The following is a 23,741-nucleotide window of genomic DNA, read 5'->3' as shown; positions in this document are numbered from 1 at the left end:
TTGTACTTCAGCCCTGACAGCAAAGTAGTACAGTGCATTGCAAGTTTATGACTATTGAGACCAGAATCATGGAGATGGAGGTGTCCTGCTGCCCGTGAAATGGAAGGCTGCAAGAGCAATGCCTCCCAGGTATGACCTCCATGGAAGGAGCATGGACAGGACCATCAGGCAACCCATGCCATTGAGAGGTTGGGCCACTCCTCAAAGGCTAATATTTTAACTTTTATTTTTATTGCATTTTGTCTATTGAATACCTGTCTGAGGCTTCCATCACTTATATAGCTCATTATCAGTGAGGACAAGGGGAGAAGTTCCTTACTTGTGTACTTTAATACACAGTCCAATCAGTTCATGGGGAGAAGTTCCTTACTTGTGTACTTTAATACACAGTCCAATCAGTTCATGAATAGATGGATTAGGGAAATGTGAGGTACTTGCAGTGTCCTAGTTCCTTTTTCCCCATTGTGGTTCTTGATGGTTTTGTTTGTTTGTTTTCTTCTATTTCTACACCTGTTTTTCAATTTCATCTTCTCCTACTGCCCCTCAAAGCCTGTTTTTTGCCTCTTGGCTTTATCCAGCACCCTTGCCCCTGCTGCTTTCTCCGCTGCTGGCTCTGGATGACTACATTAGACTGTCATTCTTCAAAACAAAAGTATGTTATTTTTTCCTCTTAATTTTCTCCGTCACATCCCATTTGTCTCTTCAGTCATCTCAACTCTCTTATCAGGCTCAAAACCTTGGCACCATCATTAGGTATTTGCCAGTATCTATTCCACTACTCAGTATTATAGATAACCTTCTCCCAGTACATCTGTTTTCACCTCTTTCATCTTCTTCTCGCTGTTCAAACTGTGGAGTGACTCAGCTTTATGCAGTCTTTTCTTCACATGGTTCTTTTTGTATTTGTTTAATAAGGTTCACCTCAAAAAGTCATTTAAAATTTAGGCATGTAGACAGATAGACCAGTAGGTCTAGCACCCTGTGAATCACCTGGATCACTCTTGGAGTTGAACAAATAGCAATTAACTCAAAAATAATAAGCTGTTGAGATTTACACAGAACCAAACAGTTCTTCCAGCATTACACTGTAGACAAACAGAGCATTGTTTTTTTCATGAACACCAAACTAATCTACATATTTCAGAAGAAAAATTATTTGTTCACGATCTATGTTCTTTCCCCAATATTTGACGTGCAACAATACCGTGTCACCATGCCTTGAATATCTTGCTGCTGGCCTGTGACACAGTCCACGAGGCACAACAGCTATGAAATGTGGATCCTTCTGAGACATTTCATGCTTGTCAGGTTGGCAACAGATTTGTGCTGGTGATGAGACTTGTCTGAGTTGCTGGGCATTGCAGGCCTGTTTCTGTTTACCTTGCCAGCCCATTTGCAGCCAGCTGTTCTCCAGCAGGAGACAATGTTAAAGCAAACACACACATGGAAATTGTCCATAATAATTAAAATCCCAAGGCAGCAAGTCCTTTAAACACGTGCTTAAATATGTTTAATCAGGTGACCAGTCTGAAGCTTCTTCTGAAATGTCTTCTACAGTTGTCCAACCTATTAAAATCTCCTCAAGGTGATAAAAAATTAATTACTTAGGTCTTCCATGCATATGTCATCCAGAAATTCTCACCTGGCTTCAGAGTGGGCATTTTCCTGCAGCTGTTTCAGAAGTTCTTTCGTATTTTTGATTCCTCTCCCCTGTTGATTCTTTGACAGTACTTCTGCTTGCCAAATTCTCAATTTGTTGATAATTTATCTTCTCACTCTTTACACCTTTTGTTATTTAACACTAGAAAGAGACTCTTCATTCATGTTAATAAAACCATTTAAATATGTCTTGTCTCTGCACCCAAAGATACTAAGGCTTATGTGCCTTGTGGAAATAAATGTGCTTAATAATTGTGTTTGAACATTATCATCTTAGTCGTTATCATTAGTACTTAGGAGATGGATTTCCCCATATTTTGGGTGCATGTATTACAAGATAAGGAGTTGTTCATATACAAAAATGGGAGTAGATATCTGTAGCAACTAGTAGTCTTGGAGGAAACCTACCAAACAAATAGATTATAAATCCAGATGTAATAAAAGGTCTTAAGAGACATGACTTATAAAGTAGACAGAGCCAATCACGGACTCCAACATTTTTCTGAGGGACAACCATTGTCAGACCATTTTCTGCTCCGTGTTTTTACAAATTCCCAATTTGGGTCTGCCAGGTGAAGTACTTTGGTAAAACAGTTGCCCCTGTGGAAGAGAAAAGCTCTGGTGGGTTATGAAGCTTCAAGGACGTGGAACAAAAATGTCGGGTCTCCCCAAAAGGGTGTCACTTGTCAGGGACACCAAAACAGAGGGTTGATGTACCTGGGCAAATCTGACCTGCCTGAAATACGAGCAGGTTCACGTGAGCTTTGCTGGAGCTTTTAGCTAGCAAAACCCTGAGCTCTGGGTAGTCTGTTTTCATCTTAAGCAGAGGTAAGAAAGACTATCAGTAGTTTTAGAGGTGGAATTGTCTAAGAGGAAGAGATTTAAGAGTCTGACCAGCCTTTACTGCAAAGCTTTTCTGGACATTACTGCTCTGGATGAAAGTCTATCACAAAGTTAAGGTAAAAAAGCAAATACAACCCTCATGACAAGTTTCTCCACCACATTTAATTCTTACTCAGCCTGCTACACAATATATACACTGAAAACAATCCTTCTCAGGATCTGAATATCAAAAACTTCCTCATCTAAAAGCTTACCTCAGACAGCTGTATGCAAACCAAAATGTCCTGCTTGGTCATTGGCTCCCATGCAAATAGAGAGAAGGTTAGCTGCTCCTTTCCCCTCCTAACAGACTCCCCAAACCTTCCACAGTGGTTTGAGGAAATACCAGAGCAGACATCTCAGCACCACGCCGTGTGCATCTGGAAAAATAACCCATGTCACCAAAAAAAGGAAAGAAATCTCCAGAATCGTTACTGTCAAATGCCATTAACCTGCTATCAACAAAAAACTACACCACTGCATGACAACAAATCAGTGTTTCTGTGTATGATGATGCACAGTGGAGAGATCTGCTCATGATGTGTGGCCTAAATGTTGGGCTGCAAGAGCATCTGAAAAACTTGCTGGACGTTTCTGAATGTCCCATCTCTACTACAGATGTTTCCCCTTGTGTAGTAGTGAGGTGCTGTGCATCTGAGATACCACAGCATTTGCAACTTCTCAATCTCTTTTATGGGTGGTCTTAATCATTTGCAACCACTATTCTTCCCCTCCTGACTGGATGGCATGAGATACTTTACTAGTGGTAGTTCATTGCTACAGTAACTGTCAGAGGGCTTCAGCCTGCTGAAATGTTGCTATCAGAAAAAAAAGGACAATAGTGTTCCAAATACTTCCCTTGAGGGGCTGTAGCAGTGGTGCCACTGTGGCAGCGGAGCAAGAAAAGGTTGCTGATTTCTGTGAGGAAGGTCCATTTGTCCCCCCTTCACCCCCCAAAAAACCACACTGGGGATGGTGCACATTTCTGTAGCTCCACACTCTCCTGCTGCTCAGGGCACTGATCCCTCTTCCTGCCTAAGGGGAATCTCAAAGAGGAATGTGGGGCAAGTCCCCAGAACAAAGAACTGAACAGCTAAGAAACTGAATTTCAATGTTGTGGAGGATATCCCCCCAAAAAAATCATGAAAATTGAATTCTAGAATTAGGAACTCTTAGCCAGCACTTTTAGACATCATGGATGCTTATTATCATGTCCACATTGGAGAGCTTTTGATAATCTATGATGTAATGTAGATATAGTCACAGAGACTTTACCTGCCTGCATTTATCATTCTGGAAAGATCATGTCTATTAATCATAGGTAAGAGCACAGCCTATTGTGTCCCTGACAATTAGAGCTCTCTGCCAAAAGAGCAGACACAAATACCAAGATGAACAAAATGTAAGGGCTCTTTACAGGGTTTGGATTGTTTTGTTTTTTTTTTTCTTCAGAAAACCTTGTACATGCTCTAAGTAGGGTCTTGAATTTTTTGGTGTTCTGTAAGTGAATCTTCAGCAGGGAAGGGAGGGCAAATACCTGTTTCTAACCACCACAGAGATCTGTTGGAACTTTAAATTGGGTTGGAGGTTTTCCTCATCTTTGAGAGCTGTGCTAGAGAGAACTCACAAAACACGGGTTTGAATATACAGGAGCTGACCTGACATCCCAGCACTAAGCACATGCAAGTTCCCTGCATTCGGAGGCAAGGGGAATGACTTGAACGAGGGCAAGAAACCTTTTCTGAACCCCTAAGGCTTATCAAAAATTTGTAAAAGTTAGCTGCTGTGTGCTGGGATAAGACAAAATCACTTTATTTAAAAAAAAAGAAAGAGATAAAAAAAAGGTTAAAAAAAGACAACCTTTGTGGGGAAAAAAAAACACCATTGTAAAATGTGAGTAGAAAGGAGAAACCATAGCAGAAAAAGCAAAAGGAACAAATAAATTGATAAACAGATCATAGATCCATGGTTCTGCAGGTCATGATATGAACTGTTTGAGTGGACTGGGGACAGCAGCCACTTCCAGGCAGATCTCACCTGTTCTGAGTCTGTTACCCTTCTTCTAGGCTGGACCAAGTCTACCTATTCTCTTTTACCCATGTTTGTAACTACAAAACACAGCTAAGAAACTTTTCCTGACAAAGGAAACTTGAAACTTTCCTTTGAAAATCTCTCATTTTGACAAATAAGCATGAACAAATTATCTAATCAGAAAGACCCCAACTACTGAAAACAATCTACCCATTTATGCCTGAGCAAGATCAAACCTGTCAGTATTTGGCTGTGCATTTCACAATTTAAACTTCACTTTGCCTAGATGAATAGTACTACAAAACAGCATTTTGACCAAGGTTTTTTTGTCAGAACTTCACATGGCTTTGCTACCTTCCTAAGTATTAAGCTAATTTAAAAAAAAAGAACAGACAGTGAGCTTGCTACTGAATGACCACAGACAGGGAGACATTTTGAGACTATTTGGTTTTTTGAGTTTTGCACATGTGAAAATAAACATTTATTCTTTGTTGCTATATATCTCCCCTGTATTTATTTTCAAATCAGCTGGGTTCTCTGCAGAAAACAGAACTCTCCTTTTCTTTCCATTTTATAGAAGGATGTATTTATATTTTAATTCAGGAAGGTTGACATCTGGAAAGAGTAGAAGTTCTAGGAGGAATGTTGCATCATGTCATTGGGGTAATTGTGTATATTGTAGCACTAGTCCAGGCAAATATGAGTGTTGGCTTGCTTGTGAATAGAGAAGTCTTTGGCATTCTGGGTTCTGATACAAGTTCTTCTGAAAAACATTAGTCTTGCACACACTATTTTCCCAGTTAAAAATCCGTCCTCTGCTCCTGCGCCTGCTTTCACTGCAACACTCCTTTGGAGTGAATCCACTAGCCAGTGCAGTGGTATGAAGGAGGAATTCAGCTCTGTGGCCCTTGTTACTTGGGGGAGGGACAAGCAGTAGCAAGAGAGACCCCATGTCATGCAGGGAAAGCTCTCACTGGAGACCATGCTGCTGAGGGAGGAGCCAAGTGCTCTGGCAGAAGGGAAAGAGGTGTTCCTATTTAGTTAAAATGGTAAGTAGCAACATTATTACAGCAATGCAGGCAGTAGTTTTCTTCCATAAAGATAAATATTTTGCCCTGCATTTTTAGTTTACCCTTGTATATCAGATTTTATCTCACCAACAAAACCCTGTCATCCCATGAACCAGATCCTGACCAGTCTCAGTATCCCATCAGAACTCTTAAGAAGCTTCTGATATTCATGAAAATTATGGGTTTTATAAGATACTGGTATTTTTTTCATTATTAGGTATCATAAGATGGGTAATTTTAAACTGTTGGGTTTGGAATGAAATTTCTCCCTTCTGACCATTCAGAAAAAATGAAAGGTAAACTGAAAAGTTGATTTTAGCTGCAGCTTATGGATCATTTATAAGATCTAGTCCTCTTTTTTTTTTTTAATTTAGATAATTTACCTTTAAATAAATAATTCTTATATCCAACTGAGCCCTAAATAATCCAGAGCTTTGGAAACGTCCTTTGAAAGAGAAGGATTTCTCTACATCTGAGAAATGCTTTCAAAAATGTCAAGAGTAACAATGAAGTCTCTGGAAAAGGCAAATAAGTGAAAATTTGTTGGAAGAAATAAATAGGGGTTCACAGTTGCTTTCTGGGACTGGGATTGTTTGGGGTCTTGTAAACAGAGCACAGCTCTCTGTCGCTGAGATGAATTGATGTCACCTCAGCAGAGGCTGAAACCCAATTGCAGCTCACATCTGTTAGGAGGCCTGTGCAAAGTGAGCTGTCAGTGTTGATGCAGCCTTTAGCCAATAAGGGTTATCATATGTGTGGCATCCTTCATTGTGTTACACAGGGATTTAGGAACCAATGTGGCTTAACCTGAGTCACATAGAGGGGACAGGAAAGGCGAAGTCAGATGTGGTCTGTGGCTAATCAAAAGGCTCTGAAACTCCTCTAGAGACAGAGCAGATTTGTGTCTGAAAAAGTGTATTAACATTTTTATTAAAATATTCTTTCAGTCTCGTGTTCAGGGACATGTCCACTTGCACAGGCAGATGTGCAACTAAAACATCTGAAAATGCAGCAATAAAATGTCTAGGAATGTGGATTAGTATATATATAAAGACCTCGATTTAAGCATTTTCCCCTGCATATTTCTGCACCCTGTGGTTTTACTCACACTCCTAAAGCTAGACTGAATTGGAAGCCAAAAGGTACCACCCACACAAGCCTTCCTCCACTCAGCATTAGAGACACCAGGAACAAAAGGTAACCCACTCTTCCGAGGACAAAACCTGTTAAATTACATACATGCAACCAGGGCATGTGGAAAGCCAAGCACTGTACTGTGCTCTGGTATATGCTGCAGCTTTGTGAATTTGGCCCATCCTGTCACGATAAGGAATGAAAATACTTTAGAGCCAAGTTAAAGGGATGAATTGCAGATTGAAAGTCCTTGGGTTGTTGATGCTCCTTAGGCCAGATGAAACAAATAATAGAGCTCAATGGAATGGAAATCTCCATAGTCTGCCATACATTGAATTTGTTTACGGTTCACTTGGCACAATTTTTTTTTCTACTTTGGCACTAAATAGACTTTTAAACTGAAAGTTAATTTTTATATTAAAAAAGCTCTGGCTATAAGAAATGGAAAAATTAACAGCAATGAGCACTTTCACACGGGAGAAAATGATTCATTAACTGCTCTTTCGCCATTGTAGAAGAGCCCATTGTTGGCTAGTCCTCAGAGAGTCCAAGGATGCTTATAATACAAGCAACATTTAGAAAAACTTCATTGCACAGAGAAAATTCCAGGCTTCAATTTTCTTCTTCAGAGAGTTCAGTAGTTGCTTTATTCTCCGTGTGTGTGTGTGTTTATAGACAAAATTAGGTTCCAGCAAAGGGAAAGTGCATTTATGCAAAAAGCAATTCATCAACCACTTCTGTGCTCAGAATTCACTGAGGTAATTTAGATACTTTAATGGCAAGGTAGTTTAGTTAAGGTATGCAATAAATATTTCCCCCAACCCCTCCAAACAGTTAGAGTAATGGAAAATGTACTCTCTAAATGAATCTTTTCAGTAAAGTAATTCTCGTTTTAATTATTTATCAGTTAGAAAATATGAAATATAATGACATAGCAAACTTCTCTGGAACCTCTTTTCGTGTTACATTAGCTGGAGTTTTATGCTGGCTGTAACTAAAAGGCTAACATAATGCAGTATGTGGCGCTAATCTGTTTCTCGTAATATTAAATATGCAGCAAGCACCTACTACAGTGAGGAGACCCTTTGGATCTATTGCAATATTTTCACCGTGGCCTTGACCTTAGTGATGTCAGGCATATATTACATCTCCACTTAATTTACTATTGACATCATGGATTAAATTTGTTGTTTCAGCTAATGCAACAGAGCAAGCAAGGTAGATTGTGAAACAAAGCCAGCTGCTGAAATACGAGGGTTGTCAAGTATAAATTTACAAAAGATATTCAGACTGAGCACAGAAGACAAAAATAAATGGACAGAGAAGCTGTTTTTGACAGACTGCAAAGGGCTAGAGACTTAAACTTGAGCATTGTAAATCCAAATGTCACAAAACACTGCTACAGAATGTGAGACATGTCTATTTCTCAGGAATATAAATGGTGATATGAAACCAAACTTTCAAGATGCTGTGCATTTTTGAAAAGTCTATCACTATCTCCTGATAAGAAACTTAGTGATCTTTTCCTCTTAGCTTTAAAAGAAGGAAATTCATCATTTAAATTCAGTGACCAACATAACAACTGTATTTGGGGCAGGTAGATTATAAAAATAGCAAAAAAAGTAAGCTTTGTATAGCTTTCTGGATTTCTAGAAAAATATATTAAACTGGTTAATATGTTCTCTTGGTGAAATGTAGCCAATCACGCCTAACTAATTCTTATTTGGCATTAATATGGATAGATGATGGGCTTCAGCTGTTATGTGTCTGTGGAAGAACAGTACTATATAAAAATAAATTTTTATTTTCATATATGTTATGTCTCATAACTCAGGATTGGTTCTCTTGCCAAGGATTTACTGTGGTTTCTAGGGTGCCATACTACCTGACCACCTGCAGAAAGGACTCAATAAAGCAAGACATACATGGAGCGAGGTGGGCAGCAGTGCTCATGTAGGCCTGCAGCTGAGGCTGGGGAGCATCCTGCAATGGCTTCAGCTTCCAAATTCTCAAATCATGAGATTTGAGAATGGCCAACATGCTGTGCCTCTTTTTTCAGCCTCAGTTACTTGCTTGTAACTGAGGCTGAAAAAAGAGGCACAGCATGTTGGCCAAAGTTTCCACCTTGAAGACTTTCATCTCCATGTTTGACTCAGCAACAAGCATGCTCTTTCTTATTTCTTTACAGCTTGAGGGAATAAGTATAACCTGTGGAAATTAAACCCTGACTCCATGACCTAAATAAGTTGTCAGCACAGATTTAAGAGGAACATATAATAGCCACAGGACCATCAATGAAACAACTGTGGGTTCTACAAAATAACAGAGGGCACTGTTTTGGAATAAACACAGAGATGAGAAAGATACCTTTCTGTGTGACATTTGGAATACCTCCAAACAGATGCATTTTGTGGAACCCTTTCCTCCAGTGCAAATCCAGTTGTGGTCTGAGTGATGGGGTGGCTACCTCTATCACCTCCTCTACCACAGGAGGTGAAATAATGGCTAAAAAGAGCAGGCTTTGTTTCAGAGAAGCACATGGTTTTTTGTTGGGGTTTTTCACTACTCAAAAGTCCTAATTTTAAATAAAAATTGGAATGGGGTAAAACAAGGTTTTGACACATGACTAAAAGCAGTGTTAAGACGAATGGTCTATAGCTTTATCCTGTTGTGGCAAGGATGCTGTGGAAGATGATCAACGTAGGCCAGACACAGAGAGATTCTACACTCCACTCACTGCAAACACCTCTCTGGAGCAGCTCAGATACACAGTGCTGCAAGAGGTAGGAGCAACAGCATGCCACATGAGCTTAGCATTAATTTTGATTCATTTTGCAGGTCAAGCATGAAATGCCTTTTGTAGTGCTCTCTGGTGCTAAACAATTTACACCAGTTTAGAATTTTCCAATCTTAGCATCAATTATTTGTGACAATTTCAGATAGCTATCTAATTTGGCAATGCTGTATTCATACCTAGGACTTCATTCCCTATGTATTGATTTCCTCTAAGCTCTGCTTTTTTGGGAAAACCTTTTACACTTGATACACCTGGCTAGCAGATGTGGCTTAGCTATTATACATGATGCGATTAATCTGGAAGGCTGGCGTCACAGGACTTTCTGTGATGCTGTGGCAGCATTATTGTGATTCATTATTGTCACTTCCTCAGCAAGTTGTAATTGGCAGTGCTATATTGTTTCTGAAAAAAATTAGTCACTGTGGTGGTAGGAAAAAGAATGGCATATTTTCTTTTCTGAGGAAAACAAAGGTTATCCTTGTTTACACTCTAATGTATATGTAAAATGAACAAGCTCCATTCTTAATTTACCTCTTCTACCTCACTGCAAAGCCTAGGTATTAGAGGACAGTGTTGAGATGCATTCACCAGACAAAAAGTGTTTCCTATTATTAATGGCTGGAGGAGCTCTCTGTGTAATCAAAGGGCACAGCTGCAGTGATATACGGCCAGTGACAAACGGAGAGATCTTTCCTTCTCGCTGCTACAAGCTTACCAGCTTGCAGCCAGCAACTTCCAGCGCTGTATATCTGCAAGATAAATAGCATAAGATATGAATATACGCAGTGCTTACAGTCTTGAGAAGTATTGTTATATCCCCCACATACAATCATTCTAAATATGACTCGAGTGCATTTTTCACAATTTCAGAGCTGCTCTTGCTGTTTGTAAATAGATACAGTGTCTGAGCAGAGATGTAAAACCCTCTAACAATGCTGCTTTCGGAGGTCTGATTTGGAAGCAGGCATAGTACAGCTGATGGTGTCAAAAAAGCAGCTTTCATGAGATTCACAGCTCTCTTTTGCAGTGAGAAGCAGCACTGAACTTTTCTGTGAAAGAAATTAGCTAAAGAATGTACAAGAAATCACTTTTTTTTCTTACACACCTATGCCAAAGCAATCTAAGGGAAGAACTCATTCTCTTCAATAAAAATAGGGAGCAACTGCCAGTGAAAAGTGAAGCAAACAAAGGTGCTTGGTAAATAAAAAATTATGTGCCCTTTTGCCTCGTCTGACTTTGTTGCTGTTGGTATAAGTGGGTCCAGATTTCCACAAACACAAAACTAAAGCTGTCAGGGGGAAGGGCCAGCCCTTCCATGTACTCAGCGGCAGGAAGGTGTCCCCACGCACACAGACCCACGTGCAGGCACACAGGCACACGCACACACGGAGGAAGTTGGTGCCGCTCCGCGACCTTTCCGTGAACTTTCTAGGAGATGCAAAGATCAGTCAAGAAGCCAAAGGTCGGCATTCATGGGGGTCACAAGCAAAAATCAGATTTAACCAGTCACTGGAAGAGTGTTTCTGGCCCTTGAGTCATCTCAGTAAAATACTAATAAATGCATTTTTTATAGTGAAAAATTGACTCAGTCAGTGTTTAATGTCTCAGCATGGCTCAGTCTTGCTGCACTCATTTGACAACTTGTTAGAAGCTATGTTCACTTTTCCCCTGTAATATATCTATGCAGGAGAATGATGGAGTTAATATGAAGGAAGTGGCACAATGTGAGAAGAATCTGGGAATTCAGAGTGAACAGTGCTACTGCTGGTGTTTGTGAGACACAAAAGTATGAGCTGAAGAAAGGAAATTACATGTTGATTGCCTATGAAGAAAAACATTGAGTTAAAAGCAAGGCAACAGTAAAGGAAGTCTGCAATTTCAGTTGTAATTGACTTGTCCAGCCTCTTGCACAGTACTTGGTATCAGATTATACCACAGTGGTATCTTTGTTTAAATCAGAGTTTAAAAAAAAGAATCACAATGAAATATACAAGTAATATAATCCTACTTTCAGCAAGTCAGAAGTGAAAACAAATGTGGTGATTTTGTTTCTGCTGTAGCCTGAGGTGGACGTTTGCCCAAGTGACAGCATATGAGATACATTTTAGCACAAAACTCCCATTGACTTCAACAAGACCCTGATCAAACCCAGACACAGCAAGTACTGCATCATAGAAGAAGCACAAACCTCTAACTATATGAGTGTCCTTACTACAGCAGGCTGGGAGGATCTTGTTCTAAGAAATGCGTTATTAGGAACATTATGTTGTTTCCCCTTGCCTTTGCTTTCCTCACTGCACAGTCCAATAAACTAATGCAAACAGTTACGTTCCACTTAGAAAAAACAATGAGTGAAACTCAAGAATTAGAGATGTGAAATTTTGATTATGGATTGGAAAGGATACCTTTTGGTTTTAACAGTGTACTTTAATAATGGCAAGTGGTTCATCAATACACTTTTATCTAACATATTATGAAATTTCTCAATATATTCTTCAACTAAGAAAGTTTTCCAAGTAAAAAAAGTAAAAAACATAAAATATTTTGCCCATGCTAACTTATTGGTGACTTCAATTATTTCTCATGCTAGTTCTTTTTTTGAGTCATCTGGATTATTTTGACCACTTCCCCACATCTTTTAATTCCTAAAACAAATGGTCTTTCGTCAATAATTGCTCACTCGGGGGCTGGTTTTACTGTGATTTCTTTTGTAAACTAAACGAAAAAAAACCCAAAAGGAAACAAAACAAAAGAAGATAAAAAGATCTGGGTTTGTTCTCCAGTTTTTGCAGTAGAATATGAGTGAAAATGTTTCTGCATGAACCAAACACTGCAGCACTTCCTGCCCAGTCACTGAACTGAAGTTCTTTTCAGAACAGGGTCAGGAGCCATCAGGAGCACTGAGGGTGCTTTGTGCCTGCTCGAGCAGTGGCAAGGACACTCCTCATGTCTGGGAGCTGGTGTGTACAGACTCCCATCTGGACCAGAGCTGGGCAGAAGCTTCCAGCTTCTCTGTGAAGGGGTCTGGGGAGTGTGGACTGGGTGGTTACTCCAGATAAGTCTTGGGCCAAGATGGTAAAGCAAGGCATAAATTAGACAAGTTCAGGGCAGGCAGTATTTAATATACATAATACAGGGAGGGCTTACAGCCAGGGCTACTCTTCTGTCTCCATTGCAGAGCAGAATAATGGAAAATCTGATCTTTTAATCTTTCTGCAATATTTTAACTCCTTTTAAAATCCTTCTAATGATAGCATTTACTTCATACTTGCGCCAGCACTTCTACGTGTGGGAGTGCTCATAGATCCTGAAGTGGCTGTGGAGCCTCTTCTTGTCCCATCAGCCAGCAAAGAAATATTACCCAGCAGCAAATAAATGGTACTGGCCAACTTTTAGTTGGGTATGAAGATGTCTTGCCAGGGAACACTCTGATCTGCATACACTGACTTTTTTAAAAAGCTGGAAGAGTCTGAGGGGACTATAAAAGAAGCTAAGGTCATGTTAATGTTTTAGAATCATAAACATGATGACTAATAGACATTCAACCTATTAAGCTGAAAAGAGCCATCATCCCAGTCTTAGAAGCTTAACGGTGGAGACAATCAGTACATAATTAAATGACGGCAGCAGGACATTCATCTTGGCACATTTTCAGGGAAGTTAAGTCTTGTCAGACAAGTCTGGTCTTCGTTTTTTTGATGAAATAGCAAGTTCTGGTGATAAAGTTAAAAACCCCAACAAAGCTACATACTCCCATTGAATGGACTAAACCAAACAGAGAGATGATATTGAGTTACTGGGAACTGAAAGTCACCATCCTCAGTTGAGGCCCCACAGGCAATGGCCATTGTTCCACTCCTATTCCACAGATGAGGGTAACAGCAAGGCAGGGGCAGGGACACACCACCCATACAGGAACAGAGGCAGTCCAGCAATAGTAACAACGGTCAGCCAAAATCCATGCATCCCAGACAAGGGTGGTCTGAGGTCAAGCAAAGAATTCAGGTCAGCAAGGCCAGATGAGGCTCAGCATAGCAGGAGGCTGGCACAGGCACACCTAAAATGTAACTTCAGCATGGACAAAGAGCAAAAGCCTGACCTTAAATGCAGCTTCCAAACCAGTGGACAGAAGCCTTGCAACAAGGCTTTCTCCAGCTCTTTCTCATGCAGCTTTTTCTCACAGTTTAGTTGCTTTCATGGCAGCTCGATACGGGGTTCCACAACTGGAATTAGAGCATGGCATCAGAGCAGCCCTGAAGTGCAGCAGCCAAAGCCATGAGAAGAGCCTGCAGAGCAACTGAGGGCTCATCTGGAGTTTGAAAATAATGGTAGCTAAACAAAGGAACACAGACTTTCAGTACAATATGCAGAGGAGGATGTGAAGATACACAGCCTTAACTGTATTTCAGAAGGGCTTATCATATCTGCAAATAGCATTAGTGAAAATGCTTGTGGGAATATTGGATTGGTTCTTGAAGTACATTATGAAACCAGAAAAAGATTTAAAAAAAACTCAACATACAAAGGAAAAAAGAGTCAGGAAAATATGCCTTAATCTGTTAAGGTTATCCAAGAAGGAGTTAAAAAGTGACTTAATCAAAGTCTGCAGGTATCTACATAAGGAAGAGATTTCTGATAACAAATAGCTATTTAGTCTAACAGAAAAAGGCACAATAAGATCCAATGGTTGGAGGCTGCTGTACTTTCTCTAGCATGGGCCATTAATCATTGGAACAACCTAACACAGGATGTGGTAGATCATTTGAAGTCTTTAAATCAGGACTGCACCTTTAAAAAAGAAATTCCTTCTCTCAAACAGAAAATCTGCATCTGATGCAGAAACTGAATTGCACAAGGATTGATGCAAAAATCCTTGAAATCTATTAAATTAAGGAAAAACAGTTCAGTGGAAAAATACTAAAGACAAATAAGTGGGTTGTTATAGGGAAGCATAAGAGATTCCTGTGCCTTTGTCACTAAAACTCATCTATTTACAAGAATAAACTTATGGAAAAGAAGTAGATAGAGGAAAGGGAAAAGATATTATTTCTAAAATATATGTCTTCTGTCCTTTAAACACAGTGTGAAAAAGACACAGTTTTTCCTTGAAGTTCATCTGGTGGAGTTCTGACTGCACATGGTGATGGGCTCACCAGTTGTTATTTATGAAGCATGGATTCTTGGGCATGGTTAAAATATACCAGTTGTTCTTCTTTGAGTTAAATCCCACTCTTTTGAGGTGAATTTAATCACCTGAAAGAGATCTGTAAAACAGAAGCACTTTTAGTTTCCTACAGAGAAAAAAGGAAGACACCAGCCTGTGGGGTAGAATACAACTCTTATGTCAAAAAGAACCAACGCATAGAGTGCAATTCCACAGCTATACTTTGGAGTTCAGACCAGCTAAGTTTATGGTCAGGGAGGGGAGGGACAGGACTATATGAGAATATTTGCTACTCGTTATAGTTAATAGCACTAAACATTTATGTCATTCTAGTGCTCTGCTTTGATGGGAATGTCTTTGTGCTGAGAGTTGCACAAACAGAAACAAAAAGGCCAGAGACCAGACAATCCAAGCACTGGAAGAGTACTGCAGCCCAAAGCCTCTAGCAGCCTGCACAGAAAACTTGAACTGGTCTTTCAGAGCTGCTGCCATGACAGAAAAAGGGTTCTTGTTCCCTACCTGCTCTAAGCCTGCATGAAAAATCTTTCTCTGAGATTTTAAATATATTTCAGCCTCTGCTATGCAAACACCTGCTGGATTAAAGTGTATATTCCAAGTTCACTGGGCTTTTCATAATCAGAGAGTAACAGTAAAGAGCTGGATACAGAGATTATGCTGGCTTTTGTCCACCTGTCCTTTGGGATCCAGCAGTTATGTCCCTAACCCTCCAGTGACCTGAGCATATGTAATACATGTAGCATGGCTCAAGATGGCGCATGAGGAAATGAAAATGCATAGGGATATACCTGCTAATTTTTTATCGACATGCTGGTGCACATGGCACACAGCTGCATGCACAGGCTGCACGTGTGTGCATGCAGCATGTGGACACCATCCCCCCCACTGGAATATGACAGATTTCTAATTAAAACTGGGGCCTCTGTGGAGTAAGCGGTTCATGCCTGTACTATCCCTGGACAACGACTACAGTACAATTAAAAATTGGTTGCAACAATTCAGTAGAGTTCCTACTGTCAAGTCCTTAAATTCATTAGCCTTTTCACATACTTTGCCATTTACATTGTTAGATCACTTCTTCTCTTTCCATAAACTTATAAAAACAGACAATTAGTTAAGAAAATTTCTATGGCATTTCTCCCCACACAAGTCAATTTTAGTCCTCCTTTTTCTAAAGCCTGCTGTTGACTGAGCAGCATTTTTACCCTTGGGGGGTCTGTGTTTTAGTGATGGTAGCCAGATGAGGCTGCTTCGGGATGACACCAAGTACCATCTCCACAGAGGCTGAGCATTTCTGAATTACCCCCCAGGTGCTGCTGGCTAGAGGAGCCAGGGAGAAGGCAAGAGGCTCAGCTCCTGTTCAGCATATCACAGCACCAATCTGTCAGTCAGCACAGCCCAGATTCCACATGGAAACCTCCATGGGCTTCGAATCAAGCCTTATGCGTTATAGCACTTTGGGCCTGTGTGTGTCCGTGTGTGGTTTCTGGATGTATGTTTTAATTTTGTTTTGGAAATACCAAGTATGCCCTTTGAGACCATTAGAAATTAAGTTTATACAGACATGGTAAAAGACCACTGTAGTCAAGGATAATGAAATATGAAATTATTATGAAAGACATAACAATAGGTTTAAAATAGGAAGTGCTGAGTTTTTCAAGTTCATCAAGAATTACTATTTTTCTCTTTCATTTTCTGAGCACCTGTGAATATATAGGGTCCTAATTTGAGAACTGGAATAAACTGGGTTTGTTTATGAACAAGAAATATAAACCTATCTATCAGACTCATCAGTACATGGGCCAAATCGTAAATTACCATCTCACTCTTGGCTTTAAGAGAACTGCGACACTTTCTTCATGTGAAGATGTGCCCCTTATTTTTGAATCAGGAAAGCTAAGAGTTGCTTCTGGCAAGGGCAACTCTAAAAGGAATCATTCCCAATGCAACCTGTCCTTGAAATAAAGCTCCCTCTCATCTGCATTCACTGTGTCATCTGACATGGGCTTCAAATATAAAATTTTCATTGTTTATATATGACATTGTTGAGATGGGAAAAAAATATTAGCAACATGATTCCTAACAGAATCTGCATGAAGTTGTCACACATTTGACTTCCTGCTAGACATAAATCCATTATCTTACGAACTGTATTTCTCACATGACATTCCTACTAAGCAGCTGCAGCTGATAAAAGCTATTCTGCATAATTTGCTTTGAAGTATCTTTGAGATAGGATTAACCAGATGATGTACTCTTTTTGTTCTCTCCCTCTTTTCCTCTGTCTCTCTTGCTGGTGGTGGTGGTGGTGTTGTCCTCATCATGGTCCTGTTCCTACAGAAAGGCTTGTGGACTACAGATACCCATGTGATATCTGTACACCTTGTGAGCAGGTGTGTTTGTATCTCATCCTGAACATGTTTAAACCTTAATGTTTGGACTACTAGAAATAACAGAGAAATCTGGAACTGCTAAAATCACACAGTAAAAAGCCACTGTAGTTAGCCAGGACAACAGAACTTGACAATACATCTGATTTACCAACAAATTACTGTTTTATCTTTCCATCAACTTGCTTTTAAGTTTACATTGTTTTTCAAACATGTTTTCATTAGCAAGAAAGCTTTTGCATTGTCTGAAAAAAGAGGATAGTTTATTTTTGTATTGAGTGACATCTCTGACTCTGAGACACTGAATTGTTTTGGAGCTCCTTCCAAGAGGTTGTTTTGTTGTGTAGAGAACCACATCTTTGCCCACTTATTTTCTGCATCACTTGTCATACACAATGCAAAGGAAGTAACTATGAAAATGCAAATTAATATCCTCACCTAAGTAGTGCTAATATGATAGCATGCTGTACATCTGAATGGCTCAGAAAATTAATGGGCACCATTCTGAACTGTGGAAACATGAGCCATGGTGAGTGAGAAAGTTAGAATTCAGATTTACTGCTTCTTCCTTCTCATCTTTAATCCTTGAATCAAAGAAAGAAACATTTAAAGGATGCAAGTTTAAGTACCTTAATCTCATCAGTTTGGGCTTAACTTTTTGTTCTTTTGTGTTCAAATGAAGCACCTCATCAAAATTAGATTAAGATGATAAATAAAATCAAGGTCAACTTTTTATTACCTTTTGCTTTTTACCTCCCCTCTGTTTAAACTCGTTGGCTTTGAAATCTCCTGGCTGCAGCCGCTGAGTGTTTAGAGGCAATACTGCAGACTTTTAGGTTTTATGGATTCTACAAGAACAATATAACATGATACTGACAATCATAAACAGATACTAAGTTGTTTCAGTTTGGAAACAATTGCAGCCATATAACCCTTGGTGGGCTCTTTTATATGAAGTTTTATTTTTCTCTGTACAATGGCTAACACGGGAACTATCCCCAGCCCAATAGAGCAGCTTGTATTTGCTCAGGAAATGGTTAAGTTACAGGAGGTCACCCCTGTTACTTCATGGAAATGCTTTGATTTTTCTTCCATACTAAAACAGTTAGAGTCATTTGTTTTACTAACAACTCCCCTCAGAGCAGAACCTCAATACTATCTTAAAGTAAAATTAACTTCACACATGACTTTGTCAAGAAACTTATTTCCATCTCAGGAGAGTTCAAATTTCATGAAATTGGAACACAATGTCATTAGGAGGACAGATTTTGGAAATGTTATTTCCATTCTTTTTTCTGCCCATATTGCCCATTCACCCATGGATTTTTTGGGCAACATAAATGCAACACTTTCCTAAGTGCATAAAATGCCTGTACTTGACCAGGTTACCCATCACAGCCATTGCCAAGAGGGCACTGGGTAAAATACAAGTGGTGCCTCCAACCTGCATTCTGACTTGTTTAAAGCCTAACCTCAAGGACATGTCCACAGCAGCCACACGAAAAAGGCATTTTTTGAAAGCTTCTGATAATTCGTAAAATATTTGGCATATCTAAGAATAGGGAATAATTCTGGACTGGCTCATCATTATCAAAATGGGGAAAATGTAGCTGCAGCCTCCCAGACTGATTGATAAGGCAGCTTAAAGATACAAACAGGAGTAGATGGACAGCAATCATGAGGTTTGTATGTGCCTTACTCCACCCTTCTCTGAGGAGTCGTATGAACATGAAGCTTTTGACCGTAAGGAAAAAAAAAAAAACAACAACAAAACGAAACAAACGAACAAAAAATTATTGCACTTTAATAGTGATAAATCTAGTTTGTCTAGCACATCCAGATCAGTTGAGAACACTTTCTGGACTTGAAATAGAGAAAAGTGAAAGATTTCTTTTTGTTAGAATTTCAAAGCACTTCGCATTCACCACAAACCGCCTGCAAACAGTAAAGTTCAGAATACCAGCTCGTATCAACTCATTAACCTTTTAGGACTCAATCAAAGCAGTGTTGTGTGACATTAATGAATGCTTTAATGTGGTATATAAAAGCTAACAAACATGGAAACTGGCAATGATTCATCAAATTTAATATTCCATCAAACATTTAATTTTGAAGACTGACACTTTTTTAAAAAAATGTAATAGAATACAAGTTCAGAGGAGTGTCTTTAATGAAAGTCATTCCCCTCTTTTTAGGACTTTTTCAAATTGCATTTATATACCCAACAAAAAGAAGAAAAGTGCATAAAAAAACTGAAACAGTTATGCGACCTTCTAAATAACATTTGAACATATTTTATGGAATCTGTTGTGAAGAGTGAAGGAAGTTGTCCATATAAATACACTTGCAGTTTAGGTCACACATTGTCTGCAGTCATTGCTAGGAGGCAAAAGCCCTGTTGTAAAACAGCTGGGCTTCTTGGCTTGGGGCAAAGGCAAATTCCACAGCCAGAAACCTAATTAGACACTCTTGGAATTCACAGCACCCTTTCACGCTATGACCTTTTCCTTTCTGTCTTTCCCTCACTTCTCTACAGCTCAGCCCCATATGTCCTCCTTCCCCCTGCCCCCATGAACATTTGATCCTCTACTTACTAAATATGTTGTTTTTTATTGCATAAATACTGTCTACTGGCCAAATTCAATCCTGCTGGTAATAAGACCAACTTGGAAGTCAACAAGTTTATGTCATTGACAAATTTGTCCCTGTGATCCATTTAACTTGTAAGAAACTCTAAGCTTACCAGTCCTCTAAAAACTTCCAAAAACATGGGCTGCAGAGAAGTGATGTCAAAGAAACAGCTTTATTTGTCTTGGAAAACTTCAGAAGTCCCCAAAGGATCCCCATCTCATCCCGAAAAGAAAAACAAAATAGTCTGACTTTTTTAAAAACCCACCAATGCATGGTCTAACCGTGTCCCATTGCCAGGATACCCATCTGAATGCAGAAAGCCCAGGTTCAAATTCCTGGAGGGACTTGACCCTGGGTCTTCCACATGTGGCAGTTGGATACACCAGCTCCTAGCCTCACACTTCTTTTTGGACTAAAGTAGCAATTCTGTTCTGAACTTGGCTTTTTTCACTGGAAGATTTTGCATATTCACAAAGCATTTTCCATACTGACAGATAGGTGTTTTTCAATGAACAGTGTCTCACCACAAATTTTCTGACCTCCTATATCCTCAGACAAACACATTCAAATCTTTTCTAAAAGGATTATATACTTTAATTTAAATGATATTTGTGTCAAGGGGAAATAATACCCAAAAACTCATAGATACAAGAATCTAGGTGTATAACAAAACAAATGCACAACTGATAGAAATGAAAGGCTATTATATGCCACTGAAGATGTATAATTTACAGTGAGGCTATTATATATAATTTTCTTAAATTGTTTTTATAACATAAGTTGCAATCTTATCCAAACTCATTTCCAGCCAAAGCGCATGTTCCCTAACATGGATTTTTCATTTAAATAAAAATTGCAGGATTCATCCATTAAAAAGAAAAAAAAGTATGATAAATAGGATATTTTAACTGAATTGGGTAATGGAGAACTGCTATGCCACTCCTGAGAAATGTCTATAATTCACTTATGCCTTCTGGTATTTGTATAGCATGTTGACTCATGAATCACAGTGTAGCTATCATAAAAAAAACAATGTCTCCTTGACAAAAAATACATTTAACTCAGCTGAGATTCGCAGTTAAGATTCATGCCTACATTTTTAAAATCACAAATGCTATTACATTACACTTGGGGAACTGTTTTCGTAAACCTGTGCACTTCGGTAGTACATTTCCTGTTGCAAGTCCCAGAAAGCACTAACGAATTGCTTCTCACCATGTTTCTGGAAGGATTATTCTCAGTTTACCAGTGGAAAAACTGAGGCAGAGGGAATCACTATGGTGATCAGGGAGAAGTGAAGCTCAAAGGAGAGGGCAGAAATAAATACTACTTTGGGCAACTGGTGCTAGTTTTCCATGGTTGCCAGCTCCAGCAACAGGGACATCGACTGCCCACCAGCAGCATCTTTCCTCTAGCTGCCCTTTTGGGGAACAAATAGAGTTCTTAGACTTTTTATTTGTTATGGAAAAGCATCTTTTTCACTAGCCAAAGGCGTTCTGATATGACGTTGGTTTGTGAGGAAAGAAACAGGAGGGTTTAGGCAGATTTTGATGAAATACATAGAGCACTTGGGATAGGGGAAGGTGAGAGGTACCCATCATGGGATGTCACTATGCTTTTGTGATAGCTGCAAATGGTGAGAAACAGTTCTTGTCACCGTCACTGGCAATGGGAAAGGGAAGAAAATATCAACAGGGTGTGCAGGGGAAATAGCCAGAGTTGGGTTTTCCTCCAAGGAAAAAGACAGTTCATCTCTCAAGGCTTGTGGGGCAGAGAGTAAATATCAGTTGGTATTTGCAGGTTGCCAGAGGTGCTGGGTGAGAGGAGATCCTGCAGAATAAAGTCCCAATATCAACAGCGAAACAAACAAAAGCCACAGAGCTCCTTATGGCTTCAAACCCACAGAATGTTGCCTCTGCCACTGCAATTAGGGAGGCACAATCCTGGGCTTCTCCGTGTCACAATCAGCAGCTGGGCACCCCGGGCTGACTGCCAGCTCGCCTCAGCCCCATGTCTCCAGCTGAAGGGGTGCAACATCTCCCTCAGCCTGGGCCCTAAAATATCTCATTTCATCTTCCACAACAAGCATGTATCCAGTACATGCAACTGCTCTTTGCATGAGATTAAATATTTCAATCACTGGAAAATACCATCCATTATGACTTGCAAGTATCATTTTAATCATTTTAATCATAAACTAATCCTCAAAGCAACACTAAGCATGCATGATTGCTAACTGGTCAGCATCATCAAGGTCCCCTGGAAAAACTAATTAGTATGTTAGTATATATCTGCATACCTGGGAGATAAATGTTGTTTGCATCCCCTTCCTAGCGACAGAATGGAGACGGTTCAGTAAAACACCCTACCTCTTAATATGCAGGGTTTGTTGTAGCAGCAGCTCAATTCATATTTCCACCAGTTTGATGGTAAGTGAACAGCAGTAGCAATATTAATCTGCAGTAACCTGTCAGTGAACTCTACAGCTAATATGATGTAGTTATGATTTTACCATCAATCAGAACTGAACAGGCCCTGGACAATCCTTACAGCACTGCCTCAAAAAATCTAATTGTGCAAAAGCTTCATCGTTTTCCAACATTTCTTTTTTATCTGTCACAGACTTTTGGCCTACTATACAACCTTTCATTATTGGTCTTATTGCATTAGCTTGCTGGACAAAAAAGAAAAGGCTAAATCTAAGAGTTCCCCTGCATTCCATCATTTGTTACTATGTGGGATCCTATTTGACAGTTCCATATTATTTTAGATTTAGATAAATATTATTAGGACATACGGTATTGCATGAACTTTTGAACCACTGATTGCCAAGGTATAAAAAAGGCTAGCAATATTTTTACCTCTGCATTTGCATGTTCAAATGCATAAGAAATAGATAACAAAAATGGGAGAATAAAGCTGTAACACAGGACTGGATTAGATAAAATGTAAATCCACATTTTTTTCTTTTAATTAATTGTATTCATAGAGCAGAAGAATAGTTGAAAAATTAATTATTAACAGCAAACATGAACTTCTACAAGAGTTAGAGTTCTACTAGTAATTAAGATAACTGTTCATTATTCTTTTCAGGCATTTTTAGTACAACCATCTATTATGTAGTTTTGTAGCTTAAATTAGATGTGTGTGTGTGTAAATATCATAAAAGAAGCACAGACAGGTATTCTCAGCCAGAATCTTTCCTTCAAACACTGGCCCTAAGAAATTACAACCTGCAGTGAGATACATTACAACCATACTATTTTTGGTGAGTTTACTATGCAAGAAGTTCTGGTATAACTTTTGTGATTTTAAACATATAAACCCATCAAGGAAGATGAACTATTAACATTATCTGTTTAGTCATTTTAATCTTTTGCATCTTAAATGTAATCAGGCTTTTCAGAACTGAAATTGCTAATCAGCATGTTGGATAAATGTTTCCATTTTAAAATGTGCACATTTAGACATAACAGCTGGCTGTAAAGAATATATTTATATTTGTGATTTAATGTATCACAAACTTTATATTTGATTTCATTTAGCCTTACCAAGAAACTGAGAAAATTTTTGCTAGCACGATCTGTTTTGACAGTTTTACAGCCACAGAAAAGCATGGAGTAATAAATGAGGTATGCATGCAATGCATTATGTAGTCTTTAAAGCAAGCATGTCTTTTTAATAAAGCAAATTTTTTTACACAGTTTCAAGTAATTTCATCCCTTTCTAACGTGAGCTCAATTCATGCAAAGCAATAGAGATTGTGCATAAACAGAGCACAGACGATAAGCTGTCTTCTATACTACAGTCTGTTCATTAATTTAGCAAACTGAATATGAAACTGAGGGAAAATATTTTTTTACAGAACTCTAACTTCAAAGAAATATTTTTGACTATATGAACATCAAATGAATAGCCTTCAATCAATCATAACGTAAAGTAATTGTAATCTAATAAAAATAGCC

General features: G+C 39.0%; 1 long non-coding RNA gene across 1 annotated transcript in view; it reads left to right on the top strand.

Annotated features, from left to right (window-relative positions):
* The window catches only part of LOC120324600, a 38,569-nt gene continuing 14,828 nt past the window's right edge, over window positions 1–23,741 (top strand). The window contains exon 1 of the long non-coding RNA XR_005566039.1: window positions 1–129. This is a non-coding gene — a long non-coding RNA (uncharacterized LOC120324600). The remainder of the gene's footprint in view (window positions 130–23,741) is intronic.

The sequence above is a fragment of the Pipra filicauda genome, unplaced genomic scaffold, assembly GCF_003945595.2.
Source record: "Pipra filicauda isolate LSUMZ 115617 unplaced genomic scaffold, ASM394559v2 scaffold5_size6683894_pilon, whole genome shotgun sequence".
Taxonomy (NCBI): domain Eukaryota; kingdom Metazoa; phylum Chordata; class Aves; order Passeriformes; family Pipridae; genus Pipra; species Pipra filicauda.
This window is presented reverse-complemented; position numbering and strand designations above follow the sequence as displayed.